Source organism: Arachis ipaensis, chromosome B8 (assembly GCF_059453495.1).
Source record: "Arachis ipaensis isolate K30076 ecotype BB chromosome B8, ASM5945349v1, whole genome shotgun sequence".
In the NCBI taxonomy this organism is placed as follows: Eukaryota; Viridiplantae; Streptophyta; class Magnoliopsida; order Fabales; family Fabaceae; genus Arachis; species Arachis ipaensis.
The window spans coordinates 82,557,923-82,569,063 of NC_142443.1; positions in this window are offsets into that span (position 1 = coordinate 82,557,923).

Below are 11,141 nucleotides of genomic sequence, written 5' to 3' on the forward strand. Positions count from 1 at the left end.
TTTCCTTGCTTCCTTTGGTCCTGAAATCAAGCAACAGAGTGCATCAAAGTTCTAGTCCAAGTCATGGGTAATGCAGCATACAATTTGTCACTAAATTCATGCAAAATCCTCATGAAATAATGTAAAATGCACAATGTATGCTTGAATCAAGGTGTAGGTGAATATCTACCCAAAACTAGCTAATTTCCTAAAGAAATGCATGAAACTACCCTAAAAACAGTAAAGAAAAGGTCAGTGAAATTGGCCAAGATGCCCTGGCATCACAACACCAAACTTAAAGCTTGCTTGTCCCTAAGCAAGTACTGGAACAAGAGAATGATGAATGGAAATCCAGAGGAATGAGTCATTCTTGTGGAAGTCATGTTACTGATTTTATGGTGGTTTCATACATAGCAACTTAGGTTCATTCCATTACTGGCTTTCAGACTTTTATCATGTCCCTAAACACTTACTTTGTTTATATCCCATGAGACTTTTATTCATTGATCATTTTATTGTTATTTCAAGGGTTATTTGTGTTATTTAGGCTAAGTGCTCTGTAAGGGGGCAACTCTTTAAGATAAGCTTTCAGCCAACACTCCCGAACCAGTTGGTTCAAGGTGCTAGGTGTTGAAGCACCCCTAAGAACTTACTCCCTCAAGTCTCTCCCCCATACATACACACCACAGGCATATAGTTCATTTATTTTCTTTCTTGAGACCTTGGTGTCCAGCACCTCTTTGGGATACTAAATGCTCTGTAGTGAGGGTTACTCTTGATAGTGGATTTTCAGCTGATAATCCCGGGTTAGTTAAGCCAAGTTACCAGGTGATAAAGCACCCCTGAGAGCTTATTCAGCCAAGTAGATCCCTCACACAGGAGCACACAGACACTTGTCTCAAGGTCCAAACCATTGGTGCCTAGCCTTATTGCTTACTCTTTTTTCTTTTGTTTTTCACTTCCCTTGTTCTTTCCCTTTTCTCTTATTAGGATCTTGTTATTAACTTAGTCTCATGGGTATATCCAAAGTCAAGTATTCAGGATAGATAGTTGTCCTCCTAGCCTTGTGGTTGAACCAACTTAGCTAACTTATGACTACCCCAAAGATTCATGAATGCACTTCCACATTATGAACTCTACTCTGGTCCTTTAAAAACATAGACATTCTCTTCTTCATTTGATTTAAAGGGACAAGCTTACAAGAAAGTAAAGTAAGGATGGTGCTCTGTTTTTTTTTTCAAAATTTCTCTATATTTTTGCACCAATCCAAGCATTCCAAACCTCAAAACAACTACCAAAACACCATAGAACCTTATTTAACATACTAAACTACCAAACAAAATCAATAAATCAATCAAAACATGAAATTATACTAATTCTACCAATATGTACAAAAAGAGAAAATGAAAAGAAATTACCATAGTGGGGTGTCTCCCACCTAGCACTTTTGTTTATTGTCTTTGAGTTGGACTTATGGGGTGCTCCATCAAGGTGGCTTGTGCTTGAAGCCATCCTTGAACATCCACCAACGCTTGCATTTCCAATGAGCTCCATTCTTCAAGTTCAATTCTCTCAAGCTTTGATGGAGTTCTTCTTAGACTATGGGCTCCCAAAGTTGATCCTCATGTATGCCGGGATCCCATATCTTGTTTCTACACCCATCTTTGAGTTTATTATCATTATTCTACTTGGGTGGCATAGCCTTGAACGTGTAGCCATAATGAACCTAGAATAATGTTTTCAACCACTAGCCATCTCCCTTTTACTCTTAAAGCCACAAATATGTCTAAGTTGACCATCAGTCTCAAGCAAACCATATTCAAGGGGAATAATAAAGCTTAAGTATAAGGAATTTATCCACTTGAATGAAAAAATGGATGGTGGTGGCTTGGGGAGAGGTATCTCCAATGTGCTTGTAAGCTCTACTCCCTTATGTTCTTCCTTGATCACTTCCACCTCTTCACAAATGTCTTCACTTTCAATCCTTTGTTCATCAATTTCCTCTAACTCTTCTCCATCACTCAAATCATAAATGAGAGGTTGAGAGAAATCTACCTCCACATCACTTTCTATCACATTGGGAGAAGGTTCTTCAAATTCAAAGGATTCATCATCAAGAAGATTGGATGCATGGTCTTCATCACCAAGGGAACTCAATTATTGCTTCATTCCCTCCAAGTCTTCATTCAAAAATTGTTTTGGAGGTTGTGCACTCTCCTCCTCAACATCAAATTCAATCTTCTTGGAGAGGTTCTCTTCAACTCTAAGTTCCCAAGGAGGTTCCGCATCTCCTAACTCTTCAACCACTTCTTCCTTTTCTTCAATGATCATAGGCTTCTCTAATTGCTCTAATACAAAGTGGCATTCCTCATCACCTACCGAAGTTTCCAATCCCTCCTTCATGCTATGCTTTTTAATTAATTCTCCATATGTGACCATAGGAGTGCTTTGAGTGCTCAAGTATTGGGAGGCTAAAATGATTACTACCTTGGTCAAGGTAGCCACAAATTCTAGTGTCTCCCTTTGCATTTCTCCTTGCCCTTGAAGTATAAGGCTAAGAATTTCATCCATTGAGGATTGGGGTGGATAGGAGGGTTCAATGTCTTGGAGAATGGGTTTGTAATAGGAAGGTGGTTCTTCTTGGCAAGGTGGTGGTGTACAGTGAGGTGGTTCTTGGGAGTAGTAATCTTGGAATGGTGGTTCCATGTATGGCTCATATGGTTCAAAAGGTGGTTGGTAGGATGGATATGGCTTAGGGTCATGTGGAGGTGTTTGGTGATAGGGGGCTTGTGAGTATAGTTGAGGTTCATGTTGAGGATATGATTCATAGGCATATGGTGGTGGTTCTTGAAAGTCACAAGGATGCTCACCATAGCCATTTGATTGGTATGTATCATAGAATGGTTCTTCTTCATAGTGCATTGGTGGAGGTTGTTGCCAAGAGGATTGATCATATGCATATGGCTCCTCCCACCTTTGATTGTCCCATCCTTGATACACATCCTCATTGAAGCTCCCATTTCCTATAACATAGTTAGAACCAAACTCATAACCAAAGTGAAAAGTCATGATAGCAAGAGAAAAGGAAAATAGAATCAAATAAGAAACAAAGAAAACCAAATCCTAAAACTAGCATGAGCTAACAAAAGCAAACATATTCACACTATTCACATATATACAATAACCAATAACACAACACCATTGCAATTCCCCGGCAACGGTGCCATTTTGATGAGAGGACTTTTGTACGGTTTATAATTCACAAATGGATTCTCGTTGCAAGTATAGTTTCTAAAAAGATTGTTTGTCACTAGTACAAACCCCTAAATTTATAAACCAAAGTATTGGAACCTCGGGTCGTTCTCCCTAGGAATTACAAAAAGTATTCTTGTTATTGGTTATGAGATATTTTGGGGTTTTTTATAAGAGTCATGAAATGTAATGACAATGAAAATAAACTAACAATTACAAAGGTCTTGGCAAGGGTTGGTGGTCAAGGATCTCTATCCTTATCACTAACCACAACATGAGAATTGGCAAGGATCAATCCCACTAAGTCAACCCCTAACTAATAGTAGAGGAAAGTCAAGTGGGCTATATCAATCCAAGTCCATAAGTCCTAGTTCTCCACCAATTCAATTAGTGAGATCTAGAGTTAATGGCTCCCAATCGTCAATCACTTGGACATTGGTAACTCAAGAGTTTCTAAGTTACCTTCCCAAGCCAAAAACATAAAATTCTATTCTAAAATCCAACCAAGCATTTTATCAAACACTTGAAAGGCATAGAAGGAAAGCATAGTAAATTGCAAGAATTAAAGGAATCTACAACTACAAAAGTAAGAGATTAACAATAGAAAGGCAAAACAACAGAAAAGTAAACTTATAACTAGAAGAAGCATTTTAACAAACACATAGAAGGCAATAAAAGTAAACAACATGAATTGTAAGAATTAAAGAGAGATCTAACTAGAATAGCAAGAGATCAACAATAGAGAAGGAAGACAATTATGAAACAACAAAGAACTTACCAATTGCATTGAAGAAGAAATGTAGATCTACAAAAGAAAGTTCATAAACTACAACTAACAATACAAAGGAATTACAAGAGAAGAAGAATTCTACAATCTACAAGAGAATAATTACAGATGAAAGAGGAAAATTAAGAGAGAAGAAGAAGTAGATCTAGATCTAAAACCTAATCCTAATTCTAGAGAGAAATGAGAGCTTCTCTCTCTAAAACTAACTAAAGCATAATAAAACTAAACTAATGACTAGATGTCTCATCCCTCTTCAATCCTTGGGTTAAATAACATAAAAAATGAGTTGGATTGGACCCACAAGGCTTTAGAATTCGCTGGCCACTAATTTGCTTTTAATGAATCATGTGCAAATCGGTGTGTACGCGTACATGCCGCATGCGTGCTCCTTAAACGTGATGAAACTATGGCAAATCTTATATCATTTCGAAGCCCTGGATATTAGCTTTCCAACGCAACTAGAACTGCATCATTTGGACCTCTGTAGCTCAAGTTATCGTCGATTAAGTGCGAAGAGGTCGGCTTGACAGCTTTTGCAATTCCTTCATTTCTTCATGAGTTCTCCATTTTTACATGCTTTTCCTTGATTCCCTTGATCCAATCTTTGCCTCCTAAATCTGAAATCACTTAATAAACATATCAAGGCATCTAATGGAATCAAGGTGAATTAAATTTAGCTATTCTAAGTCCTAAAAAGCATGTGTTCACTCTTAAGCACAATTAAAGGAGAATTTACAAAACCATGCTATTTCATTGAATAAATATGGGTAAAAGGTGATAAAATCCCTTAAATGAAGCATAAGATAAACCCTACAAATGGGGTTTATCAAGGACCATGCAACGCTTAAGTGTGGGGGAGGATTCGTCATTTTGGGGAGTAAACTTACTTTTCCGAACACTTTGCACTTTATTTTTGTTTCTTTTATTGGGTTTCCTATATATATTTGGAGTGTTTTTTATTGTTGTATTGCAGTTTTTTCTAGTATATAATATATATATTAATTTTATCCTAATTGTTCATGTTACTTTTTGGTTGTTGAAATATAGGAATAGAACTAGGAAATTTTTGAAAAGTTGCATCCATTACAACATACATACGCATATAGGAATAATTTTGGTGAAAAACAACAAGAATTTCTAAGAATTCTTTTTCAAGGGCATTCTATTGAATTGATTTGGAAAATTATTTTTTACCCTTGCTTGAATGATTTTTTATGGAACATAGAAGGGTGATAGAACAAAACAACCTTGTGAGTTGTTGAGCCTTAATGAGTGGTTACACATTTTAACTACAATTTTGTTCATTGTGTGCTATACTCCTTCTATGATTGTAATCTTGGTTTTGCTTGATTCTTTATTTCCAATGTTTGATGTTTGAATGCATTGAGCATGATTGAGGCTATCTTTGTATTAAAGCCCACTAACCCATATAGACTTACCCTTGCATCTACCATTGTTAACCCCTTTGAGCTTTATTTACACCATTATTTTTAACATAACCACATCAAAACCCTAAGCGTAAAACAATGGAATCACCTTGAATTGCATCTTTGATTAGCTTAGATTGACGTGTGTGTGTCATTTAAGTGTGGGAGAAATTTTGGGAAACATTGGTAGTGAATGAAAAAGTGTATTGGGTATGCATTGAAAAAGAAAAATTTTGGAAAATGGGTTCACATTCATGTATCAATTTGCTTTAATCATATGCATTTGTCCTAGAAAAAGGAAAACAAAAGAAAAAAAATGAAAAAAAAATAATAATAAGAGGGGACAAAGGTTGCCCCAAAGAAAAAAAAATGAATAAGAAATGCATATGTGTTTTGAATAGAAACTAAGGCATGAATGTGTGTGTGAAAAGAAGTAATGGGTGGCTAGAATGCATTTTTTTGTGGGTTGATTGATATAGGTTGAGTTAGGTACTTGAGCTAATCAAAGATTCAATCCTTTAGTCCACTTAGCCATATACTCATCCTACCCTTACCCCAACCCCATTACAACCTTCTAAAGACCTCATGATACTTGCATACATGCATCAAATACATGGTGATTGTTAGATGAAAAGCAATTCCTTGAAAGCATGATTAAAGGAGACTTGAGTAATTAAACCCTAAACATCGAGTGATTAGAGTGCATACACACTTAGTGAGGGTTCAATCACTCAATTCTATTATTCGATACTTTCTTATCATGCATTATTGCAAGTTGCTTCTTTTTTATGAGTTAAATGAATTCTTTAGATTTTGATTGCATTGACCTACTTCTTTGATTAGCCCTATATATCTATATACTTGTTTGGGAATTTGATACTATAGTATATATAGGTATATATAGTATATACATACATGCATGCATATAGATAGTTACATGCAATAAGTTGTTTCCCTTTTATCCTTCTCCTTTGTATGTGTTTAGCATGAGGACATGCTATTGTTTAAGTATGGGAGAATTGATGAATCCATATTTGATGATATATTTTGGCTATAATTGGATGGATTTCAGCACATAAACTCACACTTATTCACCAAAATAGCATACTTTTGTGTTTGATCCCTAAATTGAACCTAAATGTGAAAACATACGTTTTTGTGCTTAAATTGAGCAATTTAATCCCACTTTTATTCCATTCAATACCGTGATATGTTTGTTGAGTGATTTCAGGTCCTAGAGGCAAGAATGGTTTGGTAGAAGTGGAAGAAAGCATGCAAAAAGGGAGAAAACATGAAGGAAACAAAGGAGAAAAGCATTTCAGCCTGTGCCCATGCACACCTTCTGTGCCCATGCACAGGGGTCAAAATCAGGACCAGTGCGTTCGCACAGGTCTGTGCCCCACGCACAAGGCAGGGTAAAATCAGGACCTGTGCACACGCATAGGCTATGCCCATGCTCAGGGCAGAATGGAAATCAAGACCTATGCATCCACACAGGTCTATGCCCACGCACAGGAAGAAAATCAGCAAGTGTGCCCATGCCCAGACCTGTACGTCTGCACAGGTATCAGCGCGTGCCTCCATTAAAATTGCACGTGGACTCGCATTTTGGGGGCTCTTTGGCCCATTTTTAAAGGCTTTGAAGAATATTTGAAGGGGGAAGCAACCATATATCATACCATACATTACCATACTTCAGAGATATAGTTTTTAGGAGTAGCTTTAGGGTAGTTAGCTTAGGTTTTCTCTCTAGTTCATTAGGGTTTTAATTAGGTTTTTAATGTAGAATTTTATAGTTCAAACTTTGCTCTTGGATTTTGCTATCTCATTGTAAGTATTTCTTTAATTTCTCTTTTAACTACATTACTTGTTCTACACATTCATCTATTTTCATTTCTCTTGTCAATATTTACATAATCTTGTAATTTTGGATTCCTAGTTGTTTAATTTGAAGTTTGATGGCTTTTATATGTTTGTTTGAGTTGTCTTTATTGATTTTGATCATTTATGGTTCATAGCTTTCATTAATTTACCAATTTTGCCATGTTTTATGTTTATGCCCACTATGTGTTCGATAAAATGCCAATTTTGATTATAGGATAATTTCCACCCCTTGGCTTGGGGAAAGTGAGTATATGGATTACTAGATCCATAATGTCTAACATTTAGTGATAATTCTTCCACTAACGCTATTTTTTTTTACTAAGGTAAGTAGTAAGTTAGCTAGGAATTGTGGATTAATAACATTTATGCTCACTTAACTTATCCTTCGATGTTAAGGGTTGACTTAGTGAGATTAATCCATCATAATTATCATAGTTGTGGTTATGGCAAGGAAGGGATTCCATAACTCATCCCAAGTCAAGGTTTCATTTATGTTTTGAACCACATTTCCATCACTTTATAGCATTACTTGTTTATATTACATTATTTTTTAATTGCAATTTTGCCTTGTTCTTTTATCTCTTTATTTGTTTGCTTCCTTATTATTGAAAACACCCATTGTTTCCCACAACCAAAATTGTATGCACTTATTGTCACTAGTTCCTAGGGAGAATGACCCGGGACTCTAAATACTCTCGGTTATAATTGTGCTTTGAATTGTGACATTATCTTGAATTGAATTTTGATTGAGAGGATCCATTGCCGGTTTGGACTATACTCACAACATAAATACTTTATCTAGTCTTCTGAATTGGCATAAATTATCCTCTATCACATCTCCATGGAGATGTGTCGGGTTGGCAGTTGAACCGACAATGTGATATTACAGCCAGTAGGACAGGCATTCATCATATGCATTTTCTATCTGTTTGTTTGCTTTGCCGACTTGTAATTGTATGCCTAATTGAATAACATGCCTATTTGCTTACTTGAATTACTTGATCAATTTCCTTCGATTCTCTATCCACTTCCTCAACATCACTCTCCTCTTTAACATCCCTCCCAAACTTCGTGGGAGAGGGCTCTTCAACTTGAGATTCCCTTATGTGCTCAACATATCCTAAACATCCAACCACTACTTCCTTTTGTTCACTAATTTCCACCTCCTCCTCTTGTTGTACTTCTTGTTTTAATTCTTCCTGCTTACCATGGAGCTTCAAGTTTACTCCCTCGCCAAGCTCTTTGGTTGCTTTTCCACATTCAACAATTGGAGCGCCTTGATCGCATAAGCTTAGGCGGGATGAGACCATGTTACCAATGGCTTCTACCATGATTGCCATTTTTGCTCTTAACTCCGAAAACTTCTTTTCATCTTCCTCTTGTCGCCTTAAGATATGAGATTCAAGATCTCTCAATTCCAACATGGGGGCTTCATCAAAAGGTGATGGTGAAAGAGAAGGTTCATTGTTCGAGGGAAGGTTGTTATAATTGGAAGGTGGTTCATATTGGTAAAATCCTTCAGGTGGTGTGTGTGGACCTTGTGGTTCATGGGAATATTGGTGTTGGAAAGGTGGTGGTTCTAGATGCGGTTCATATGGTGGTTGGTATGGTGGGTATGGGTTGGGGTCATATGGAGGTAAATGGTGGTAGAAAGCTTGTGAGTAAGGTGGTTCAAAATTATATTGTGAAGGGGGTTCATTTGTATGTGGTGGTTGTGGTTGACAATCACAATAAGGGTCATCACACACATTGGATTGGTATGCATTAGGATTAGGATTATACCCATATGAATTCGGAGGGGGTTGTTGCCAAGAAGGTTGTCCATAAGCTTGGGACTCCTCCCATCTTTGATTTCCAAATCCTTGATGCACATCCTCATTGAAGCTTCCATTTCCTACAGCACAGTTTGAACCACATACATAGCCAAAGTGTTGGGAATTCATAGTGATAAGATAAGACAAAAATAAAACCAATAAGAAACAAAGAAAACAAAATCCTACAACTAGCAAAAGCCAACAAACAAACCAAAAATCAAGCTATTCACAATATATACAATAGCCAACAACATAGCACCATTGCTCATCCCCAGCAACGGCGCCATTAATTTGATGATAAGGATTGCTCGATGGTCCATATTTTCTTCCTAAAGAAAGGAATTACTTCGTTGTAAGCATAGCTCTAAACCAACAAACAACTCTCACATCAAATTAAGATATGGTTTTGTCACAAGTATAAATCCTAATGAAAATTTACCGAAGTATTTAGAATCCGGGTCGTCTTCCTAGGAATTGCAATGAAGTGTATGCGTATTGGCTATGGAGGGGTAAAAAGGGGGGGGTTTGATTAATAAGAGGGAAAGAAATTAAATGACAAAACGCGTAAATCAAACAAGTAATTAAAATAAGCAAGATAAAGGACTCTTGGCTAAGACTTAGATAATTGAGATCACTATCCTTGTCAACAATTCAAACATTGATAATTATGTGGAACCGAGCTCATTAGGTCTACTCACTAAATCCTTAAGTACGTAATGTCTACTCCTAGGCTTGGAGTACGTCAAATGGCTTGATCAACATCAATCCATAAGTCCCAACCTAGCTACTAATTGACTTAGTAGTAGGCTAGAGTCAATGGTTATCAAACATCTAATGTGCAATAAAAGTAAACATCACAAAATGCTAAAATTAAGGAGACCCATGGTGCACGAAATTGTGATCTCAGGCAACGGCGCCAACAACTCTGTACGCACGTCTTAATAAATCGTTTTTCATTCACAACATCGATACAACTAACCAGCAAGTGCACTAGGTCGTCCAAGTAATAAAACCTTACGTGAGTAAGGGTCGATCCCAGGGAGATTGTTGGTATGAAGCAAGCTATGGTCATCTTGTAAATCTCAGTCAGGCGGATAATAATTGATTATGGAGTTTTCGAAAATACTAATAAATAAATAGAAAATAAAGATAGAAATACTTATGTATATCATTGGTGAAAATTTTAGATAAAGGTATAGAGATGCTTTCGTCCCTCTAAACTTCTGATTTCCTGCTATCTTCATCCAATCAGTCCTACTCCTTTCTATGGCTGCCTTTATGTAAGGACATCACCATTGTCAATGGCTACTTTTCATCTTCTCTGGAAAATGGTCCTATGCGCTGTCACTGCATGGCTAATCATCTAGAGGCATCACCGTGGTCAATGGCTGCATCCTATCCTTTTGTGAAAATGGTCCAAATGCTCTGTCACAGCACGGCTAATCATCTGAGGTTCTCGATCATACTGGAATAGGATTCACCCTCCTTTTGCGTCTGTCACTATGCCCAGCACTCGCGAGTTTGAAGTTTGTCACAGTCATTCAATCCCAGAATCCTACTCGAAATACCACAGACAAGGTTTAGACTTTCCGGATTCTCATGAATACTGCCATCAATCTAGCTTATACCACGAAGATTCTAATTAAGAGATCCAAGAGATAATCATTCAATCGAAGGTAGAACGGAAGTGGTTGTCAGGCACGCGTTCATAGGGAATGATGATGATTGTCACGTTCATCACATTCATGTTGAAGTGCGAATGAATATCTTAGAAGCGAAATAAGTTGAATTGAATAGAGAAATAGTAGTAGTTTGCATTAATTCATGAGGAACAGCAGAGCTCCACACCTTAATCTATGGAGTGCAGAAACTCTACCGTTGAAAAATACATAAGTGAAAGGTTCAGGCATGGCCAAATGGCCAGCCCCTTTGATCTAAGAACTAGACGTCTCAAGATCATAAGATGTCTAATACAATAGTAAAAAGTCCTATTTATAC